Here is a 25,414-nt window from a genome sequence, read left to right as displayed (position 1 = left end):
TTTCATCAAATGACAACACATGTCTATGGTTAGGAAACTTAACCATCTTGGGTAAACGAGCTAGTCTAGTAGAGGCTTACTAGGGACACGGTGTTTTGTCTATGTATCCACACATGTATCAAGTTTCCGGTTAATACAATTCTAGCATGAATAATAAACATTTATCATGATATAAGGAAATATAAAATAACAACTTTATTATTTCCTATAGGGCATATTTCCTTCACTCCCTTCCCCCTATATATAGAGGGGTAGAGGGAGGGCAGCCGCACCCCATCCATGCCACGACGCTGCCCTCCCTCTCCCTCATAGTCCATCTTCTCTCTGCATAGTTTAGCCAAGCTCTACTGAGATTTCTCCACCACCACCGCCATCACATCGTCGTGCCGCCAGAGGACTCGAGCTACTACTTCACCATCGCTCACTGGACCGAGGAGGTGAAGGCGTCATCAAGCCGTACGTGTGTTGAGCGCGGAGGTGCTGTCTGTTCGGCACTTGGATCGGGAGTTCGCGGGACGGATCGTGAAGACGTTCGATTACATCAACCGTGTTTCTTAACGCTTCCGCTTGGAGATCTACAATGGTATGTAGATGCAATATCTCCTCTCGTAGATGTTTGTCTCCTAGATTGATCTTGGTGAGCATAGGAAAATTTTTGTTTCCCATGCAATGTTCCCCAAAAGTGGCATCATTAGCTAGGTTTATGCGTAGATGACATCATGAGTAGAACACAAAGGAGTTTGTGGCCGTTGATATTCAGATTACTTCTTTCCTTGGTCTTTTATTGATTCAGCTGCATTATGGGATGAAGTGGCCCGGACCAACTAATTTACATGTCCACGTACATGAGACCGGTTCCATCGACTGGCATGCAACTTGTTGCATAAAGATGGCTGGCGGGTGTCTGTCTCTCCCACCTTAGTTGAATCGGATTCAACAAAGGCGGTCCTTGTAGAAGATTAAATAGCAACTTGCATATCACTGTGGTGGCCTTGTGTAGGTAAGAATCATTCTTGCTAGATACCCATAGCAGCCACGTAAAACATGCAACAACAATTAGAGGACGTCTAACTTGTTTTTGCAGGGTATGTTGTGATATGATATGGCCAAAGACATGATGAGATATATTTGATGTATGAGATGATCATGTTTTGTATAGTTTATCACGACTTGCATGTCGATGAATACGGCAACCGGCAGGAGCCATAGGGTTGTCTTAATTATTGTATGACCTGCGTGTCAATCATTAAACGCTATGTAATGCTTTACTTTATCGCTAAATGGTAGCAATAGTTGTAGAAGCATGGTTTGCGTGACAACCCCGATGGCGACACGATGATAGAGATCATGGTGTCATGCCGGTGACGATGGAGATCATGCCAGTGCTTTGGAGATGGAGATCAAAAGCACAAGATGATGGCCATATCATGTCACTTATGATTTGCATGTGATGTTAATCCTTTTATGCATCTTATTTTGCTTAGGACGACGGTAGCATTATAAGATTATCCCTCACTAAAATTGCGTTCTCCCCAAGTGTGCACCGTTGCGAAAGTTCATGCACCACGTGATGATCGGGTGTGATAGACTCTACGTTCATATACAACGGGTGCAAGACAGTTTTGCACATGCGGAACACTTAGGTTAAACTTGATGAGCCTAGCATGTACAGACATGGCCTCGAAACACAAGAGACCGAAAGGTCGAACATGAGTCATATAGTAGATATGATCAACATGGAGATATTCACCATTGAAACCACCTCATCTCACGTGATGATCGGACTTGGGTTGGCGAATTTGGATCATGTCACACTCGAACGACCGGAAGGATGTCGATTTGAGTGGGAGTTCTTAAGTAATATGATTAATTGAACTCATTATCATGAACAATAGTCTAAGTTATATTTGCAAATTTATGTTGTAGATCAATGGCTCGCGCAGTAGCTCCCCTGAATTTCAATGCGTTCCTAGAGAAAGCTAAGCTGAAAGATGATGGAAGAAACTTTGTAGACTGGGCTGCAATCTAAGGATTATCCTCATGCACTACAAAAAAAATACACTTCTGTGATGATACGTGTTTGTCACAGTAGGTCGCGTTTTTTGTCATGCATGTACATCCATGACGATTTTATGACAGAATCAAGATAGTCATACCTGTGCTGTCGTAGAAGTGTTCCATGACATTACCAAAATTATCATCACGGAAGTGTCCACTTCCATGACGATAAATCGCGCGTCACAGAAGTGCTTTCGTCAAGGGTGACCGACACGTGGCATCCACCATAACGGAACGCTGTTAAGCTATCGGGTCGGGTTTTGGATCCGATAACCCGTTAACAGCCCCGACCAATGGGAAATTTCCACGTGTAAAATTCTTATTGGCCGGACGAAACACGTGTCAGCTCGTCAGTGGGTCAGATAGGCGCCTATGATATGTCGACACGTGCCACGGCCCACCACTGGCCCATTTAGCTTACAAAGCCGGCCCGTTTGACTTGGTCAAAAGTTAACGGGCTGGCCCATGAAAAGCATGTTAACGGTCTCTTCGCAAATAGCCCATTTTACGGCCCGTTAACTCATGGCCCGTTAGGCCCTAAAGGAAATCGGCCCAACAACGTCATGTGGGCCGTTCAATATAACACCAGCCCATTTCACTTTCGGCCCATGTATGGCCCACGACGTCCTTCGGCCCATATGAGGCCTTCGTATCTTTTGGCCCTTTACAGGCCCACGGTGACTCTAGCCCATAATGAACAGTAATTTTCTTTATACCCGTTAACGGCCCGTGATTTACATGGGCCGTTTCCGGCCCGTGTTAGCTTTTGGCCTGTTGACGGCCCATACGTTCTTGGGCTCCTTTTCAGCCCTCGATTACTTCCGGCCCGTTACTGGCCTCTTCCCCTAATGGGCCAAATTCGGCCCATGGCAAGAGTCGGCCCGTTACTGGCCTGTTCCCCTAATGGGCCAAATTCGGCCCATGGCAAGAGTCGGCCCGTTACTAGCCTATTACCCTAATCGGCCAAATTCGGCCCATGGCAAGAGTCGGCCCGTTTCTGGCCTGTTAACCCGTTGCGCCATTTCCAGCCCGTCCTATATTCTGGCCCATTAACGACCTGTTATGCCTGTGACAGAATTAAGCCTTTGCTGTCCTACGGCCTGTTAATGGCCTGTTACCGTGCTGGGCCGATACCAATTACGCCCGATTACGGCCCATGTAGACCCATTTATCCGACGGCCCGAGGCCCATTTATGGACGACCCGTAGGAGACCAATGGATCCTACGGCCCGTATATGGCCCATGGTAGTTGCGGCCACTAGCAAACCAGGGAAAAAGAAGACTAGGAAATAAATAAGGCCGAAACTAAAGCTAGGCTATTAAGGCGATTGCACAGATTACATCCACTCGGCATCAAAGATCGCCGCCATTGCAAATATAGGGAACACCCTACACTATACAAAAGTGGCTTGCTGTTTTCTTCAGCCGGTGGCTGCACGTTAAGAATAAATTTTGTATCGCACCAAAACAAATTACAACTATATAACAAAAGGAAGGTTGGCATAAAACTTAATAGTCTAGCAGATAAATGCACCACCAGAAGTTCAGAAGCTCAGTTCATTTGACCTGACTGTTACGTTTTCATGCTGTATTGTCCGATGGAGCACCATAACCCTCGCCTTCATTTCCCCTAGGCTCCTGAACAACATAGCAAATGTCTGATAGTCTGGTTTCAAAACCATGCATATCTTGACGACATTGAGCAATGTTTCTCCTTGTTTCACAAAGGGTCTCTGTTAGGGAATGGACTTGTGTCTGGAGCGCAGATACAACATTGCTTTGAGCTTGCATATCTTGATCATGAGGCAGTTAGGATGATATTGCCTTAACAACCAACCCAGTATTACGCAGGAACGTGCTTTTGGCACTGTTAGTGGACAGGTACTGACCCACTGCAGCAATAGCTGACATTGCGGTTATAGGATCCTCGCCACCTTCAGAAGGTGGCGGTTCCACCATTTTTTCCATAGCTTGCTGAAAAGTTGAGGTTTTACAGTAGTAGTACCAGAACAGAAGATATTAAGGAGGCAGCAAAACCAAACAAAATAGCTTTGGTCTATATACAGAACTTATGGTGGTGAACCCATGTAAAATATTAGTTGTATTTTATTGCAAAGTACATAATAAAACCAGGTTCCAAACATATGACCATGTACCATCGCTAATGTATTGTCTATTTCTTCACATTGTATTGAGGGCTAAGGATAAAGAGACGAAGTTTATAATACGGTAAGCATAGTATGACATCATTCATATCACAAAACAACTGAGAATAGACAAACAGTCAATTGTAACGTTGTGTGGGCAAGTCGAGCACGGAACTAGATTACGGGTCAAGATCAAAGGAACATCACTCCTCTCTTTTAAACCTTGTAAGATGCAATGATACGCTAAGACAATTGTGTATAAAATTGAAAAGAGTAATAGACATTGGCTGCAAACCATGCAGTTCAAGGCACAAGTCAGAATAAGTAGTTGTTAAAAGGCATGAGGATTAAGGACTTACAACAGCGGCTTTGACTGGTGTAGTCATGCCCTTCTTCTTGCTGGTGTGACAGTCCTTGAAGATTTCCACAGCATTTGGTTCAGGTACTTTTTGGTCCTTGCGGGCTTTCCTCTGCATTTCGAACAAGTCAATATAGATCTGATAATATGGTACAACGAAAAGAGTGAACAGCAGCTAATTACAAGAGCCTCGCAGTGTGCAATATAGCTACGAGATCCTGTCGTCTGTTGGAATTTCACTTTCGTACGGTTGGCCTTGTTCTTTGAACAGTTCACCTACAAGAAGATAGATTTGTGTGGCACATGCGTAAATAGGACTTCAACATGTGATCTGATCACATATATATAATGTACCTGATACTTCGGATCAGACCAGTGTTTAACAAGGCCCCTCCAGTCTTCATCCGATATATTTTCCACTGGAGATGTTTGGGAAAGTTCACTGTCAGCCTTGCCTTCAAAGTGAGTTTTCCTCAAGTTATACTAATACTGTCGGAGAGTAGACTTGAAAACATGGGTGCAAGCTTGTCTAGTTGCATCGTCTTGGCTATCCAACTTGAACCTCATCTATTGAAAATTATGGGAGTCTCATTATCAGCAACCTAGAAAGTATGGGAAAGAGCAAGACGATATTACTAGTTTCCATACATAACCATACTTACAGAAAAATGGTCGAGGAAGGTGTTGAACTGGGTTTCGTCTTTGTCATTCCTGTACTGAATCCATGTTGGGAGGATACGTACATGACACCTAACAGCAACCGCTGCCTCTGATACTAACTTGGCTGACTCTGTAGCATCACGTGGCCTTTTTAAACCTGCCTCAAAACGGATCTCCATTCTTCCTCCTCTAGATTTAGTTAACCTATCGAGCATTATCCCTAATGTTTGTTTCCTCTTGCACCTAGGTGCTAGTCCAACAATGAACATAGGAAGTGTTAGTGTACATCAAACTGTGAGACTACATATAAAGAAGCATGCAACTGTAACTTGACTCCAGCAACTACCTTCTTGCTGTTGAACCTCACAAGGTTCATCTGATATTGCCAACTCGTCTTGTGTCAAGAGTGCTTGGGAAGTAGTGTCAGGTGGCAAGGGAGCTTGGGAACGTGCTGCTAGCTCAGTTGACGCACGAGTAAGTCGTGCAGCTGGTAGTACTGTGGTAGGTGTTGCAAGAACAAGGGCTGTCTCTGCTTGTTTGGTGGCAGCTATTTGTTTCTTTTTGGCTTTTTTTGCAACTCGTGTAGCATGGGATGCCGTGTTTGTAGAATTTTCCGCTGGACTTTGACCTTCTATTGCACCATCAGTACCAGCAGAATCTGCAGGATTCATCCACTTCTCATTCCCTGCCATTCTATGTTTCTTCCTCTTTCTCTGTCCCATGTTAAGTCAAGCCGACAAGAAAAACGAATAACAATTTAATTCTTCAGAACAAATTGATGCATGATGCAGACGAACTGAACTTTGATGTTAGACAACCACATGATAGGAGGATGTAATATGTATGAAAAACAGGACGGAAGAGATAACCAGAACTATGATGTGTAAACTAAGAAGAAGACATTTCACCAAATTAGAAGCAATGCAATGGAAGGTAGACACCATATGAAAGATGCTACAAATATCGCTCTGCCAAGTTAATAGTGTCTCATCATAAATGGCGTTTAAACAAATGTGAAGCAGTACAAGAAATAAATCATATGCAAGATGCAAACAACATCACACTACCATGTTAGACGTCTCTCGTCATTAGTACCATTGCATATTCACAGCATTGCATATTCACAGCTTATGATGTGTAAACTAAGGAGAATGCATTTCAACAAATTAGAAGCAATGAAAGCTAGACACCATATGAAAGATGCAACGAATATCACTCTACCAAGTTAAAACTGTCTCGTCATAAGTGCCATTTCAACAAATTAGTAGTACAAGCTAGAAAAGAATGTGAGATGTAACCTATATCACACTCCGAAGTCAAACGTGTCTTATGATAAGTGATTGTTGCAGGTTACACAACAGTAGTAATTTGATGTAAGAACATGGTGTGATAGACAGATATTGTATGTTCTAGAAATAGGAACACGTGTCTTATTCAAGTATAATGTGTAAAGTAAGCAGATGGAATTCAAGAAAATTAGAAGCAATACAAGCTAGACATCACACATAACATGCAACCACATATAACAGTGCCATGTTAGAGGGAGCACCGGTGATGCTGCACTAGGGGAGACGTGCTCATCATAAACACCGCTTTGTTGAGTGTCTATGCATGTGTTGTCTTGGAAATCATCTTGGGGGTGTGGAGGAGTAGAAACTGTAGAGGCCCTCCGTTCGGAAGGAGCACCTTTATCCGCTGCCTTGCTAACTTCCTTCCGCTTTATTGATTTTGAATTGTGAAGTAAAACCGACAAGAAAAAGCAATAAAATTCTCTCTTCAGAACTCATTCATGCATGATACTGACAATCACTACTTTGATGTAAGGCAAACACATGATACCAGGATGGAATATGTACGAAAAACAGGATGGCATGGCATATTCACAACTGTTTGTGTAAACTAAGCAGAAACCATTCCAGCAAATAACAATCAATGCAATCTAGACACCACATGAAAGATGCAACCAATATGACTGTGCCAAGTTAAAAGCGTCCCATCATAAATGGAATTTCAACAAATTAGCAGCAGCGCATGCTATAAATCATATGAAAGATGCAACTAATATCGCACTGCATATACTAAAGGTGTCTCGTCATGTTGATTGATGCGGGATACAAAAAACAATAGTTTTATGTAAGGACATGCTTAATAGACAGATGTACTATGTACTAAATACAGGAAGGCATGTCACATTAACAAGTATAATGTATAACCTAAGCAGACTAGCACATGCAGTTTAACCAGATTAGAAGAATTACAATCTAGGCACCATATGCAACATGCAACCACATATCACGCTGCCAAGTTAGAGCAAGCACCTGCGATGTTAGTGTAGGGGAAATGATGTAATCAACTACAGAGCTACGTTCACTATCTTCATCTAGCATTTTTGTTTCTTGAGAATCATGTCGGGAGGCTGACGCTGCATTCTTTAAATGAGGAGTAGTCCCCTTGCCTGCCTGCCTCGTCATAAGTGATTGATGAGGGATACACAAGAACATTAGTTTGATGTAAGAACATGGTTAATACACAGATGTACTAGTATGTACCAAAAACAGAAAGGCATGTCATATTCAAAGGTATAATGTGTAAGCTAAGCAGATGCAATTTAACCAAATTGGAAGCAATACAAGCTAGACATCCGGCTGGAGTGGTGAGCATGATCATCTAGGACCTGAGAGCCTGGTGGGAGGCGGGCTGCTTCGCCACCATCGCAGCTTTTTAGTTGGCTTCTAGGTGATGCCTATCTTTGCTGGGCTTGTCACTGGCTCGTCCAGTGCCCTGACTAGCTATTTGTCTTCTGGTGCTCACGGGATGGTGGTTCATGTAAAAAAATATCTTTCCTTACCTTACCGACTTCGGCCTTTCGAATACAAGCTAGACACCATATGGAACATGCAACCACATATGACACCGCGAAGTTAAAGCAAGCACCTGGGATGGTGGTTCATTGCGAGCGAGGTCATCAACTCCAGAGCTATGTTTACCGTCTCCATCTGCTGACACTGCACCCTTTATAGCGTTGTAACGTGTCTTGCCTAACCGCACACGAAGCTGGAGCGACTTCTCTCTTTTCTTTTTGGCTTGTCTCATGGCAGCAGAGTCTGAAATACCCTTGCATAAAAACACAATAGTGAGAGTAAGGGTGAAGTGTGTGCAGAGCTAGTGCACTGTAAAAGTAGCAGATAGCAGGTGGCTAAAAAATAAATGACAGGAGACATATGATAGCTCTACAACATTGCATGGCAAACAAAATTAGATTCTACTCCGTATGATTTTGTAATATATGAGCATAGGAAATGCAGGTACTCCTCCAGCACACCACCACATGTGGTCATATCTAAGATAACAGTCGACTGAAAGTAAAGGTCAGTTGATTTTTTAATGAACCGTCCGATCTATAAGGAACGGGCAGATGGCCTTCGTCTACCTCCCGCCAGTCACTGTTGACGATCTTTCTCGAACCGCCAGTGACCACCGGCCCAGACTCCTGCCTCCGCCGCCCCGCCCTCCCATCGACCTCACACCACCGCCGTGCTTGGCAGCGCCCCCAGGCCATCCATTTAATCCCGGCCGACCTCCAGATCGGGCGCCAGTAGCTCTAGGGGGCACACGCCCCTAAGATAAACACCAAGGTGCTGCTTCCCCGGCGTAATAGGCGTACTAGCGCCTGTTACGCCGGGGAATGCTTCCGTTAATTGGGAATCAACTGGCCAGAAATTGAAATTCAGGGGGGGCGACGGACCTCTAGCTATGGTGAAATAGTATATGAGGAGAAACCTTGTGCATCGCGAGTTACTAGGAACATCTAGTATCAAGAAGAAGCGGTCAACTAGTGTCTTCTGTGGGATGAATACCGTGCAAGCAGAGACGTAAGATTTGCATGAATAAGGGAAGAGGAGTACCGATGTGGTGACCTCCACATGTCGCGCCGATCTTCTTCTTTTTACCGGGGAAACCGATGTTCTGGAGGGTGCAGGCTTGGACGAACCCATGGCCAAATTGTTTACTGTGTTGCCGTGGCCGTATGTCGGCGGAGGGGAAGCAGATCCGAGGCGGCGAAGGACGGCGTAGCAGGAACAGCTCCGGTGCGGTAGAGGGTGGAGAAGTTGGAGCGGCAGCGGTGAGGCGCAGGACGGCGTGGTTGAACTGGCTCGGGTACGGATGGCTCGGCCTCGACTTCAACTACTAGCCGTGGAGGGCGTTGCGGTTGAGGTTGCTGTGGACGACGACGTCGGGGTATCGGCTCCGGCGTGATGGAGGAGGGCGGCGGTTGATGGGTGGGATGGGGTGGCGGACAGAGGACGCCGGGGTTTAGCGGCTGGTGGAGAGGTAGTTTTGGCGCCCACGGAGTACGAATGGGGAATCGGACGGGTGGGGGGAACCATGTTTCGGTCTGTGACGCGCTTGTTTTTGGCTTTTTTGAACAGAAGATGGGCGCGCTTGTTTGAAATTTGGGGAAAGTACTGCGGGTCGGGGGTAGGATGGTAATCCCAGGTGTCCCAAATAGTGGGCGGGAGCGATTTCGGCCGCGCGCATGTGTGCTTTGGCGGCCATTGTGTATGAATGTTTTTCGGATGCGATTGCGTGGCATCTAGATGAAGCTACAAACCTACCCCGGTTTAGACCTTTGGACATCGGGCCGGTAGGTTTCACGGGTCGGAGTTATTAGAAAAGTAATTTCATTGTACTACCAAACATTGGTCTCACGCGGTTTCGGGCGAGTAGCGGCTGTTTTGGCGCTTCGTTCGAAATTTTGAAACACAAGCATTCACGTTTAGAGTACTCTTGAACTATGAGGATTGACCTAAATAGACAACGTTATATTTGACCTTGTATGTTTGAAAACCTCATTAAATTATCCGCTTCTTTTTGAAATTTTTACACTTGAAAATCCTATAACTACGATTGTTTTGGAATGGATGAGCTAAATTTGAATCTATTTTATACACGACTACATATGCTATTATGTACAAAATCAGAGCAAAGATTGGTGCCCCCATAATTTAGGTATGGTTTACAAATGCCATGATATCAAATTCAAATAATTGAATGGACTTCATGTTGAATTCGATTTTTTTAAACCACCTTAAGTTGAATTCAAATGTATGCTAGTTCATAGGTAGCTATTTATAATGTCCATTGTGTAACTTTCGTATGTATAATGTGCTTTACACACACAGCATGAACTATACTCACGTTTATATTCGATTGCTAAAGCGATGCATTGTCTGGAGTTCAAAATACTAACTATGTGGATCAATTGTGTCGAATAATAACATAGACATGCTCAAATTCGATAGAATCTAGATGTCTGATGGATCAATGACCGCTCCTTACGCGAATTGCAAATATCATGATCCCATCCTAATATTTGGATACAATTTATATCTTTAATCAATGTGTAGAGCAGTCTTTTACGTGTAGTTTCACTCTCCATCGGTGGTCTCTCACACATGCTCACACACTCTCTCCCGAGGTGTCTTTCTCGCACACATGCTCTAGATATAACCCTCCCTCCCTCTCGTAACCATTTACAACTGTTTTCACTAACCTTTATCACAAGCACTCTTCCTCTCGCAAACATACACACGCACAATCCTCATCGACCCTTTCTATATACATGGACCTGCCTACGTGTCTCATGTACGCACATTATCTTTACGCCTGTCTCTCACGCATTGTCTCACACCTCTCTTCCTAATCGACGAGTATGATTCTAGCAGAGCATTCTGTAGGATGCCCCTTAAAGTTAGGTTGGATGAATAGTAATATCAGAGATAAAGGGGTTACCTTAGTCCGAGAACCTAGGGTTACAAATCCTAGCCGGCTTTGTCAGTGGACATAGAGTCCTTCACAATTCTGCTATCTTTGTCTTGTACGACTAGTCATCCATGGGTCTTCCTAAATGCGTCACGGGCCGACCAATGTGGCGCAGGACGGAACCGAACGAAGGGCCTCACCTCGACCCACCGGACCTCACGCGGTGACACACCCTCTGCCCCCACGTCTCATTATCTTCTCACACCCACACATACCAACACAAACACCACACACACAGAAAATTTCTCCTGGTGCCTCTATTCCCTCCCCCCTTGCATATACACACTCAAGGGAATGGAATCTCTTGTCGTGACGTCATATTCGTCTCTCTCTCTCTAGACCACTCTCATTTCTCGTGCTATCTCTCCCACGCCCCCCCCCCCGTCGGCCCCTCTATCCATGCCTCTCTCGAATACGTAATACACACACATACCTCTCTAGGCCCCGCCAAATGCATCAACTACACATTCACACATGTTACATCACGTACCCCATTGATCTAAAAAGCCCTCTCTTCACGTTTATTTCGCATACAACATTCCTTTTGAATAAAGTGTGGCCAAAAAATTATTTTAGAGTTTCTACATATATACAACATTACAAAGTTATATGGAGGAGTACGAACGCTAATTTGCATTGCATGGTGCCCACAATGATATTTATTCCGCACTGTGAATTTGTATATTTTTATACTATATACAAAGTTAGTCATAATAAAGAGAAACGAAGAGCATCTCTCTCTCCATCGCATACCCCCCTGTACGCCCCTTTCACGTATGCACACAAAACTATCTCCAGGTCCTCTAAAAGTAAGCCCCCAGAAAATTCACGCATGTTTCATCTTTCTCTCGCGATATATGCAATGACGATCATTGTATTTGAAGCGAAAGCACGATACATACATTGGACTTCAGAATCCACTCATTACGGTCACCATTTACGTTTAGTGGTTATTATACAGTCACGGGCTCACCGTACAACTCTGTATTTGCTCATGACATGACTAGTTGACCAGTTAAACGCTCCACGTGGCACCTCTAGTGTTGCATCACATTATCTCACTACCATCGTGCCCACCTGTCGACTTGTATCTACTCTACATCTACACTCTTATAAAATACATAAAATACACTCTTATAAAAAACAGAGTTGGTGATGATGGTGTGCCTGCCATCCTGCAATATAGGCCGTCCGATTTATATCTGACGGATAGGAAAGAAACTATGGCAATTTTGCAAAAAGGTACCCACACACCTCTCCACATTTGCAAATAAGGCCTTCCCTCGTTCATCCTTTTCTCTCACAAGATAAACAAGTCATACAAATGCATCTTGATGTTACGTGCAACGCACGGGCATCTTGCTAGTAAGAATGAAAACAAACGACAAAAAAATATTTGGACGGTGGTTCGAAGTCATGACCGCGGGCACAGCGGACAAGGTGGCCTTGTATTGGTATGCTGAGCCATCTGTTTTAACACACAGGAGCTGGTGTGGTGATTATACACACACGCACGCATGCACACGAACTGCATCCACGCAACACTCACACAAACACATGCACCCACGCACGCACGCAACACTCACACGTACACACGCAGCCACGCACGCACGCAACACTCACACGCACAACACCACACGCACGCATGCATGCACACACCAGTACACCACACGACCAACACACACTCTCACGCTCAAGTGCTCAACCTACACGTGCATGCGCACACATCAGGCCCTGACAGACACATACACAACCAGGTGATTCCCGCGCACGGGTTGGAGCCTTGTCGCGCCTGCGTAAATTTGTGTTTATCTGACCTTTTGCCTATGCGAACTACAGTGGACCACAAGAACGTGGTAATTAACTAGTCAACATGGCGCCACGCAGACTATTTGGCCGGTCAACAGAGTGCAATCCGATGCTGAACTGTGAGCAAGTGACCGTATAATCACCGCAAAACGTATATAGTGACCGTAATCAGCTTATTCTGAAGTTCGGTGACCGTATTACGCTTTTCTCTCTGTAGGCCCTCCAAAACTACATCTCTACACGTTCTCGCATGTTACATCTAACAACTATGCAATACAGCACTACTACTACACTCTAACACAATAAATCATATGTGTTTTTAGTTTTACTAGATATCATATTGTTACTTATAATTATTCAGTTTGCATACATTAAAATTGCCTTTGAAATGTATGGCCAGTATCATCTACCACGTGGGAAAAATCCCGCCCTTTCCTGTTTAATCGGGTTTGTATCGATGGATCATGCGAAACAGCTAAACTATAGTACTATACAGTACTACAAGTGACAGTTCACTGGGCCGTCGTGTCGTCTACTCCTCCGTCGTAAGAGTGGAGCGCTCGCTTTCATAAATCTTCTAGTCCCTTTCGCCGACATGTGGGACATCAAGCTACCGGGTCCACGTGCCATACCGGAATACAGTGTAGAGCAGCCGGGGTGAAGCACCCCAGTCATGGCGCCGGCGTAGTAATGAGCAATGAGGCGTCAAATCACAAGCTGCACCTTTCCCGCAGTTAAGTTGGAGGGACGAAGCAACCATCATTTCACTCGTTGCTGAATCCGCTTCTCCCTCATCTTCTTCAACTTAACCACGTGTTGCTTCTGCCGTTGTTCTGCCTCATGTGGGACGCGGATCGGCTTGGTAAAGCACTGACACGTGGGACCGCATGTTAGCAAACCGCCAGGACAACGTCCTCCGAAAATAAGAAGCCTAATCCTAGACTTACAAAGGGCTACGTAGCTGCTACGTATACTTTCCATCTAATCTATATATGCCCCCCTGATTTTCAGGTGGGGTGGGCCTAATCCTCTCCTTTAATCCAATCAAATAGTCCCACATCACATCAGTTCGTAACTTTACGTAAACCATTACGTGGATGTAGCATTGCTCAAATAAGAAACCTCCCCCGCCATCCGCGTGGCAAAATCACCTCCTTTTTACTAATCTTGATTCTATAATTTTTTAGATCAATATAATTGAGATTTGTATAGATAGCACACAGGAGCAAAACCAAGTGGTACGGTTAAGGGCATCCACAATGTGTAGCCAAATGTGAAAATAGCTTTTGGCATCGTGGGAACCATTGTGGACGGTGTTGCCAAAGCCAAAAAGATGGAACCGAAGCTCCCTGATTGATTGATTGAAGGAATAGAAAAATGCAACGTCTCTCCTCTTTCTCCCATGCTTGGACGCATGTAGTACAGTATAGAGCACAGAGTCTACTCCCCTGTCCCTTCTATCACAAATCACAAAGCAGTGAGGCGTCAAATCACAAAAGCACGGACGAAGCAACCATCATTTCACTCTTCGCTGACTCCGCTTCTCCATCGTCTTCTTCGAGAAACCATCTCACCGCACTAGTACTCCTAGTAGTACTAGTAAAGGACTTCCTGGATGCAAATAAGGCGGTTGTCTCGGCTTGCAGGCGGCACTTGCGAACGACTTACCGTGGTCTCCCTCAATGGTGTTCTCCGTCGAACGCACTTCGCCAAACCACCAAAAAAAAGATATCATCGACGTCACCGCAATGGGGAAGGAAGTCAAATATAGTTACTACCTCCTTTTTTTTGTACACAAGGCCAGTATATCCAAAATTACAATTTGCAAAGGGCCACTAACACTAATCGAGGCAAAATTGATGGGGTTAGCAACCAAGGACATTAATATCCCCTGCATGCATGCGGAAGTGAGAAGGTTGGTTTGCATGGCGCTGCATTAATCAAGCGATGAGGAGTGAGATGGTTTGCTCTTTGGTCTTTGGAGAAAAAAATACGCATTAATTGACACGTGAAACGAGGATTTGTATCAATTAAATTCCGCGATGGAAAACCCCGCCTTTCTTTTTTAACACTAGTACTCCTCGTACGTACGTACTTATCCTGTTTGGGTCTAGGCCTTGCATTGCCAACGTCGCCACACATTTTTGCCAAGCTTGCCTAAAGTTCTCAAAATGAGAAGTAGGTACACTTGCGCACGGCTGTCGCGGTCGCACCGCACCCTCACACGATCGCTCTTGCACGCCGCGGTCGCACCGCACCCTCACACAGTCGCTCCTGCACGCCGCAAACCCAACCAAGGGAACGCACCCTCACTGACACGTGTTGTCGCATGTGAACAAACCAAACTCAGCCATCCTATCGCTGACACATAATTTTCGTTCATAGAGTATGTTTATCCAACCGCATGTTGGGCTAAAAATATCCGTACAGCCCGTGCGGTGGTCTGTTGGGGAAGAAGAAGAGGTGAGGAAGAAGGAAAGAAGGATTAGGAGACGTAGGATATTCATGCAACCGCCTGAAATGGTAGACTGACCCAAGTCAGGCGACTTGCATAACAAATATATGTTTTTACACAGCAAAAGATCCATAAAAACAACAACATAAAGAAAAACTATCACTGCTCGCGGAAAGAGACGGCCTCGTCGTCTTTGGCTGCCGGCGCGAACCAGCCGTCGCTGCGGACGTGTGTCTCCGCACCGTGGTTGTCCTCGGCCTCCAGCTACTCGTTCAAGCGGAGCATGCGGGCGCTCTGCATGGACGAGAGCACAGCCCGGTTCAAGTCGAGGACGTCCGGTTCCTCCTGCAGGAGGGCCTCGATGGCAGCGGCATCCGCGCGCCCCGCGTCGAGTCGAGCCTCCGCCGCCCGGTTCAAGTCCAGGACGTCCGGTTCCGCCAGCAGGAGGGCATCGATGAGAGCGGCATCCGCGCGCTCTGCGTCGAGTCGAGCCTCTGCCACCCGGTTCAAGTCCAGTCCAGGACGTCCGGTTCCGCCTGCAGGAGGGCCTCGATGGCAGCGGCATCCACGCGCTCTGCCTCAAGTTGAGCCTCCGCCGCCCGGTTCACATCCACGACATCCGGTTCCGCCTGCAGGAGAGCCTCGATGGCAGCGGCATGCGCGCGCTCCGCATCAAGTTGAGCCTCTGCCTCCCGGTCCTCCTTTAGTATCTCCATGTTGAACCGCTGGCCCACCTGCACCATGGGGGACTCGGACGCCGGCACGAAGTCGACGTCCATTGTCTCATACCCATCGGGGGCCTTCTGCGCCGCGACCTCCGCCATTAACATTGGATCGGCTTCCTCCTCCTCGTAGCTTGTCTCCAGAGAACTCGGGGATTGGCCCGCCGCAAAGCGAGCTTGGGAACGGAGGTCTGTGGCGCCGACCGCCGCCGCGATTTCTGCGCGGTGCTCCGGCGTCAGCTTCTTGTAGTAAGTGATCTTGCGGCGCACCATGGCTTTCCAGCGAACTAGGGGACGCTTGATGCGGGCTAGGGGATCGAAAGGTGGGGGAATGGGCTGGAGATTTGGTGTGGTTTTAGGGCAGTGGCTGGCGTTGGCCGAGCAGCGAAGGTTCTGGTGTGAATAGTGGTTCCGGTGACGACCGGTCAATCGGTTTTGACTGTACATCGCTCTTGTCGCGTTCGCGTTGCAGCCCGGCATGCTGGACCCTCCACGTCGCTCACCGAATGGAACGCGCTTCGTCTTGCGTTTTCGCTCGCTTGTGGGACCGCAGTTGAGAACAAATCGACGTCCCTCCCGCTCCCCCGCCCGCGTCATTTATTATACCACCACTCCCTCCGTTTTATGCGGAGTAAATAAAAACAAAGGGAGTATACTATGGATGAGGATCCCCTGACGTGGCCGAACCCATTGAGTAACTGACATGCGGGGCCTAGCAAGCATGGGTTCCGCCAGTAAGTGACCGAAAGGGAGGGTAAGGCAGGGATACCTACGTCAGAGGATCCACTTCCACTATACTACTTTGACCAAATGTTAGAGTAATAATATATGACATGCAACTTACACAAATGTTAGAGTAATAATATATGACATGCAACTTACACAAAGCATACAGGGTCTAATGCGTTTTTCGAGGCTAACTTTGACCAAATGTTAGAGTAATAATATATGACATGCAACTTACACAAAGCATACGGTCAAATTCGTATGTGAAAGGAGTTTCCAATGATATAATTTTCCCATTATACATCTCATGTACTATTAATCTTGTCAATAGTCAAATTGGGAACCATCTCGAGTACAAATCTAGGAGTACGTACGAATCTAACAATATCAAAGTAGAGATACTTTGACTACACATAAAACTTATATGTAAACTAGAAAGGATAGGGGGAGTATATTGTACGTTCAAAAATGAAACAAACATTGAATACCCTTTATATATGATTTGCGGATGCTATGATCACCGGTTCAAAATTTTGAATCCGCCTTAGGTATCACGTGCCCCCACTCGTTCCCTCTCGATTTCATCTCGGGGTCCGGAGATCTATTGAAAGAGGACTAGGGTGGGTACATGCAAATGATACTTGGCGGAATGTTCAAATGAGGCATGCGGGAGGATGGACTCGATTGGAGGGCAACATGATCGATGGAGAAGAGGGTTGGAGAGGAATGAGAAATAAGCAAACGCCACATGATTATACTTGAACGGCTCAAATAAACAATAAGTTGTCTCGCTTGGCCTACATAGTGAAAGGCCTAATGCGCAACACGGAGCACTGACGCTCGAATATGGCCGGGAAAACAGGGAAACCGACATGTGGGGCACACCCGTCAGGAATATGTAGCGCAGACTAGTCCAATGGAGGAGCTGGCCCACGACCTCCTCGCCACCGACAACCGTTCATGTGGGTCGTTGGGGCCAACAACGGGGCGCAGCTCCAGCACCGCCTCTGGACACGGCGACCGCGGTGAGCGACACGCTCATATCGTCGCTAGACACGGTCGGTTTCAGTGTGCCGAGGGTGGCGTTAGTGATGTGGCACGACCAACGATATGTTTGGTTTGTGCCCAAGGTTGCCCCATCAAAGCATTGGGTAGCCAAAAGTTTGGTTGAGGTATTGGTTGCCCATGATTTGGCCGACATTGGCAAGAAAAATGAACTAGAGTTGGCTAGAGTTCATTGGCATGCCAAAGAAATGGCAACCATCCAAACAGAGACCAATCTTTGGGTCATGACCAAAATTTTGGTTGAGGTATTGGTTCCCCATGATTTGGCCGACATTGGCAAGAAAAATGAACTAGAGTTGGCTAGAGTTCATTGGCATGCCAAAAAAATGGCAACCATCCAAACAAAGACCAATCTTTGGGTCATGACCAAAATTTTGGTAAGGTGCACTTTGGCCACAATCCAAACACACCCCAACACCCGGCTCGTCGAGGATGCACGGGGCGCCGTGACGCGTCCGCGGAGTGGTGTAGCACGGCCAACTGCATCCTCTGGACCTGAGACCATGCCAGGTCGTCTTGCTTTTTCAATGACATGCAGGGATCGCATGTGAGCAAAGGGCATCTCCAACATTGCCACGACCGCAGCTGACTACCCTGGCACACCAAAACCATCGTCCCTCGCGCCGCCGCGCGGTGCGTTCCCAGCCGGCGCCAGCTGCCCGCATTCATGCCGTCCGTTCGTATGTCGTCGTTAAGAGGCTCGGTGCCCGAGGAACCAACTCCGGCGACTTAATGACGCACCCGGACGCTTGGCCTCACCGGAATGCGCTACTTAAAGCGGCAACGCCCAGCTAACCTCCACACCATAGCGCATCGTCCTCCTACCTGGCACCACATCCGCCATGACCGGAAGTGCGAACGCTCTGCAGGAGAGCTTGTCTTCAGGGATGAAGCTCGAGGTCACCGCCCTCGCTCAAGTCGCCTCTCGTGACGCAATAGCGGCGTAGCCGGACGCGGACGCGACCGCACAAGCGGTGGCCACGCTGGCGGCCGACGACGGGAGCACCGTCAGCCACGCGTCCCACTTGCCGCCGTCCAACGTCCGGCACCTCTGAGGTCGGGGACTCCTCCGAGGATGAGTAGGGCATGGGAGGCGGTAGGGCATGGTGTGCCAACTGGCCGGTCCGTATCCCGTGTTCTACTCTTCCTCGCCGGAGACCGCACCTTCACTTCACGGGTCTTGAACCCCGCCCCCGTACATAGAGATCGCAGATGGAGGACGTCGGTCGCCGCCGTAGAATAGGTTTAGGGTCGGGTTTCATTTATTTTTCTGTCCTATAAAAGTTCGAAATGTAATGAAAATCTGCCGTGTTTGCATTAATCTCGGCCGGTGTATATGAACTTTCACAATAATATACATATTGTAGGAGTACTAGCAAGATGCCCGTGCGTTGCACGGAAGATCAAGATCTTGTGGGAGAAAATGATGAACGAGGGAAAGCCTTATCTGCAAATGTGGAGAGGAGTGCGGGTAAATTGTCATAGTTTCCTTCCTATCCGTTAGATATACATCAGACGGCCTATATTGCAGGATGACAGGCACACCATCATCACCAACTCTGCTTTTTATTGAACCGAGACAAATCTAACATGCGAAGTAAAATAAACACATAGGGTCTATACATACACAAATTATCATGGTGGTGGGCCCCTCCCTCCCCCCAATCTACAATCAACAGCTCACACGTTTCACATTACGTTAATTACGTAACTGGGATTACGTAGGTGTAGCATTACTCGTCCTAAAAAACCCAACTAAGCCAACCCCCCAGCATATCGCGCGGGAAAAGACCCGGCCGCGCCGTTTTAGTCGGGATTACCGGATTACTAGTAGTAGTATCGATGGATCGCGCGAAGCAACAATTTTTTTTTGAGGGGTGAAGCACCTAGTTTAAAAGGAAAAAAGGTGGTACACTCACAGCACTCCTGTCGCGGTCGTATTGCACCCCACACACGTTCGGTCCTGCACACGACTCACGCAAACGGAACGCGCTTCGGCTTGCCTCTTCACTAACACGTGGGACTGCACTTGGAGAAACCGACCATGCGCCAAACTCCCCCCGCCCACCGCGCGAAAATCCTCCCCCCCCCCACACCCAAAAATTCCCCCCAAATCCGATTCAACCGCCCTCCGGCCAACTAGCCAATAATATTCCCCAAACCCCCCTCCCCCCTATCCTCCTCCACTCCATTCGCTCCGCCAAAGCCGCCCTCCCCGCCACGCCGATACGTCCGTGCCGCGGTTCGGCGATCCTCTCGCTCCCACAGTACGCTCTCGTAGACTGCCGTGCTGTAGCCGCGCCGCCACCTCTGGCTATGTTCTTGTGGAGGCGCACGGCGGTCAGCGCCGCCACCGCTGGCGACGTTCGTGTGGACACGCACGGCGGTCAACTTCTCCCACGGTACGCGCATTCTAGACTGAGGCCCCATTCATGTCGGTGTAGCGCTGAATGTTAGCTGATAGACGCTGTTAATCTCACTGTTTGCCGAAGTAGTTTACTGTCAATATGCTCTGCTTAAGAAGCTTCCTTGCCCTGTTCTGCACTCAATCTGCTTAGCTGAGATGGCATGCCAAGGCCGATTAGTTGCTAAAATATCCTGCCATATATTTATTGTGACGTAGATTGCCATGGTCTAGTAGCCAATCTGTTAGGTGAAATAGCTCTACACCGTTTTATACTCGATCTTTGTTGCTGCGATGGCCTTCGATAGTTCGATGGCTGTGTGCTCGGCCTCATTGACTACTGAAACAGCCTACCATAATTTGGCACTCAAATCTGTTTGCTGAATTAGCTTTACATATATTTCGTTACTTAGATCTGCTCGTCCAAATATCTTGCCATAGCTTTAGACATCGACCTAGGTATTTTTTCTGGACTTCATAAAAAGCATATATGTTTTTCCTGTAATATCTAGTAGAAGAACTAATTTGTATGTCTAACAGATGGACAGGACTTGGATAACTTCTGCTCGAAGATTCTCCGCTGCATATGTCGAGGGGGTTCAAAACTTCATGAACTTTATCAGAGCTGAGTACGGTGGTCCGAAATCAGATGTGCTCTGCCCGTGTAGCAGTTGTATGAATTCAGTTACAAGACCCCAGTCAACTGTGCAAAATCATCTACACTTGTATGGGATGTCGGTCACATATACTAGGTGGGTTCATCATGGTGAAGCTGTGAACGTCAATGTTATTGACTACGTGGAAGCAGCAGATCACCATCTTGATCTGCCTGATGCTCAGGTGGAAGAGGAGGAGGAGGTGGTGGCGGCGAAGCCAGTGAGTTTGACCAACATTGAAACAATGCTACGAAATGCTCGTGCATTCCGTGAACTTTCACCTGCAGAAATAAAACGGTGGGCCCGCATGTTGGAACAATGCAACGTTGCTGTCACCCCAGGAAATAAGCTGTCAGTATTCTCAGCTATGGTCACCTTTCTTCAGGTGGAGACATCTGAGCGGATGACCAACAAATCATTCGATGCGATGTTGGCTGCTTTCCGCGAATCTTTCCCCGATGCGTCTGAGCTGCCACACACCTACAGTAAAATGAAGAATTTCCTTCGTGCAGTTGGAATTGGATATGATATGATCCATGTTTGTAAGAATAATTGTGTTCTGTTCCGGAAGGATTATGCCAACTTAAGTTAATGACCGAAATGCAAATCATCAAGATGGAAAGATGGCAATGCTGTGAAGAGGATTCCTCATAATGTTCTGAGACATTTTCCAATTATACCATGATTGTAGAGGTTGTTTCATGATGCTGAAACAAGAGAGGATGTACTGTGGCATTCTAGGAACCAGGAGTACAGAGATCAGAATGTAATGAGCCATCCATCTCATGGTAGTGAGTGGAAAGCTTCAATGATAAACACAAAGAGTTTGCTGCTGACCCGAGACACATTAGACTTGGCTTAGCTTCAGATGGATTTAACCCATTTGGCCACCAGAGCGCCACATATAGCATGTGGCCAGTGCTTGTTATCCCTTACAACATGCCTCCAAATGTCTGCACGAAAGAATCAAACTACATGATGGCCTTGCTCATCCCAGGTCCAAAAAGTCCTGGAAAGGATTTTGATTTGTTCATTGGAAGGGTGTTCTCACTCGAGACCTATATAGCAGCCCACCAGCTGATTTCTTTCTGCGTGCTGTTATAATTTGGTGCATCCATGATTATCCGGCTTTCGGCACTATGTCAGGGCGAACGACACATGGTTGCAATGCATGTGTTTGCTGTGACAGGAATCCGCTGTCATACGCAATACTTAGCAAGATCTGTTACATTGGATACCACCGTTTCCTTGCCAAGGACAAGCCGCATCCTAGAAAATACCGAAGTCATGTGTTCAATGCAAAGCATGAAAACCGTGATGCGCCAAAGAGGCTCACCGCCGATGAGTTGCAAGTGGAATTAGAGAAGGTCAGGCATGTTACACCAGGAAACCATCCTGGTAATGGTAGCGGGAAAAGGAAGTGTGGCAGGGTAGAAGAGAGATTATTGTTTACCCGCAGGTCCACTTTGTGGGACTTGGAGTATTGGAAAGATTTGGATCTGCGGCATAATCTTGATGTGTTGCACATCGAGAAAAATATATGTGACAGCATTATCGGCACACTTCTTAATATTGAAGGCAAGACGAAAGATACCTTAAAATCTAGGATTGATTTAACACACCTGGGTATCAGAAAGGATTTGCAGGTGCAAGATGAAGGTAAACCACGGGATATGGCACCAGCTGTGTACGTCTTGGACAAGGTAAAAAGAAAAGAATTCTGCGAGGTCCTGTCACGTGTGATATTCCCACATGGATTTGCTTCCAACCCTGAAAGGAGAGTCAGTGCAGATGGAAACAAGGTACAAGGGTTGAAAACTCATGACTGCCACATCCTACTTCAAAGGGTTTTACCTGTTATCCTTAGAGGATTGTGCCGCCCTGACTTATACAGAGCAGTTGCAGAGTTGGGACAATTCTTCAGGGAAATCTGCATGATAGATGCTTTGGAGCGTCTTAGAGACAAGATACCAACTATCCTATGCGACCTTGAGAAGATATATCCTCCAGCCTTCTTTGATGTGATGGTGCATTTGGCTGTCCATCTACCTGATGAGGCACTACTTAGAGGTCCAGTACAGTATGGTTGGATGTACCCTATTGAAAGGCGGCTAGGCACTTTCAAGGGCTATGTTAGGAACAGAGCTAGACCCGAGGGTTCCATTGCAGAGGCCTACATTGCTACAGAAGCGTTGACATTCTGCTCAAAATACATTGAAACAGCTGATCAGCTTAGCAAAGAGGTGGGTGAAGACAATCCCGGGCTCAATGTTTTCGATTATTCTGTTCGAGTTACAGGGAAGAGTCGACAAGAGGACAAACCTAAAGATTTGGACAAAATGGTTTGGTATGTGTTGAATAACTGTCCTGAGATACTACCTTATATCAAGTAAGTGCAGTACTGCAGCTTATACATTGTAATCTACTAAACTTGCAGCACATTCTAATATATTTAGATGTTTGACGCGATCACTATGTTGTGCAACATCTACAAAGACGAGTTACTGCCGCAAAATCCAAGAAACATTAACAAACTGGTTATGGCAGGATTTGCGAAATGGTTCAAGAACCATGTAAGCTTTCGAAGTGCACTCTCAGTTTTTTTAATATATTGAGTACATAAGATGGTCAGCTTGTCTATTTTCTAACCATAGGTTAAGAAGATGCGGGAGGATGGGCAGGCAGTTGATGATGCCCTTTACTCACTAGCAATGGGTCCTGACACTTGGGTAAGACATTATGAATCTTGCGTTGTTGGAGATGTGCGCTACAACACCCTTGCACGAGACGAAGGCAGGAAGACACAAAACAGTGCCATCATGAGCACAGATACGTATGACAAAGAGACAACTGAAATGTATGCTAACATAACAGACATTGTTCAGTTGCAGTATATCTCCAGTTTCGAGGGTCATCGGTGTGTGGTTCTGTTGTGTTGTCGTTGGTATAACCTGTTTTCCAGGATCGCAAAACCCAGAGCTGATGATTATTTCAAATCCATCAATGTCAAGGCGGCGTACCAGACCAACGAGCCTTTTATTTTGGCAAATCAAGCAACACATATATTTTTCTTGGAAGACACATTTGCACGTAGCGATGACTGGAGAGTATTCCAAAGGTTTGAGCAGAGGAATTCGTTTAATGAAGTTGCACAACAAGATGATGCTTACACTGCTCCTGATGTACAAGATAACATAGATGTTCCTAATATCTTTGAGAACCATCACGTCAATGACGCCGGCGAAAAGATTGCCTGTCGTGCTGTGGACATACAAGAGTTGATCAAGAAGAAGCCAACGTTCAAGGACGTTGAGGACGAAGAAGAAGATGACACCATGGGGAATTACGATTCAGACTGATACACATGGCGAAGATGTTGAGGCTGCTGCTGCGGATGATGATTACATTGCTTTTGTCGTATTTGCCTGTCAGAAGACATTTTTTTATCTACTATGTGAAATTGTGTTTGCTATGATAACTGAAACCTGATGAACATGTTGTTTAGTATTTTGCTGTGAGAACATCACTTGTTATGTATGCTGATTTGTGTTTGGTGATTGTATGAAAACTAAAAGATGATGACATTGTTGTTTAGTTGTACTCATATTTGGCTGTGAAACTTGAATTTGATGACATAGTTTGCTGTTGGACTGTAATTTGCTCGACGTCTTCGAATGAGAACAAAGCTGGCCCGACAGGGCCTCTGCTATTTATTTATTTATATGAGCAAAAGGGGATACCCCCTGATTTCCATTAATAGAAATCATTAGATGTTCACAACACTACGCCCAGCCTGCTACACAGGTTTCATTCATTACTAGGTTCAGCAAAGTGCTCATGTCGTACCACTGAATACATCACGAGTGCTACATACACTGCAAATAAAGAGACAATCATCCTACAGAGCACATCGATTTTGCCCATTATCTTCACAAGCTCTTTCATCTCCTCATTGCTGTCAAGGCCATTCAGCAGCTGTTGCTTGGCCATGATCAGAGGAACTGCATCTTTAACCTTCTGCTCTGTATCTTCCTCTTCTGTCGTTCCTTCAGTTACTTGTCCAACACCCCAACCTGCTGGTATTGGGATTCCTCGGCTAACCAAATAATCAGCGTAGTTGCATTCCCCCACATCAGCAACTTCCCAGAAATACAAATCACACGAATCTTCCCTTTTCTACACGAATCAAATTCGAAGATCATCAACCAAACTATTAAAAAAATCAGCAACTGAAAGCAGTAGAACAACACTTAAACATATTATTACCCCATGATTCGGGCATTTGTAGAAGACTCGGCCAGGGTTGCGGATTGTGGTTGAGACGCGACGGATGACTCTGCGTGATTTGCAGCAGTGGCACCACACCAACGGCAGCGGGTTGCGATGAGCAATCGGCTGCGGTGCGCGTGCCGGCGGGGCTGTGATGAGACCCACAGGCGATGGTACGGGTGGCGACTTGGCGCATATCTGGTTGTTGCCTGCTGAAGAGCAGGTGGACGAGCAGCCAGCGGACATGGTTGCTGCGGCCAGA

This window comes from Triticum aestivum, chromosome 1D, assembly GCF_018294505.1.
Source record: "Triticum aestivum cultivar Chinese Spring chromosome 1D, IWGSC CS RefSeq v2.1, whole genome shotgun sequence".
Taxonomy (NCBI): Eukaryota; Viridiplantae; Streptophyta; class Magnoliopsida; order Poales; family Poaceae; genus Triticum; species Triticum aestivum.
The sequence above is the reverse complement of the archived record's forward strand: the minus strand, read 5'-3'. Positions refer to the sequence as shown.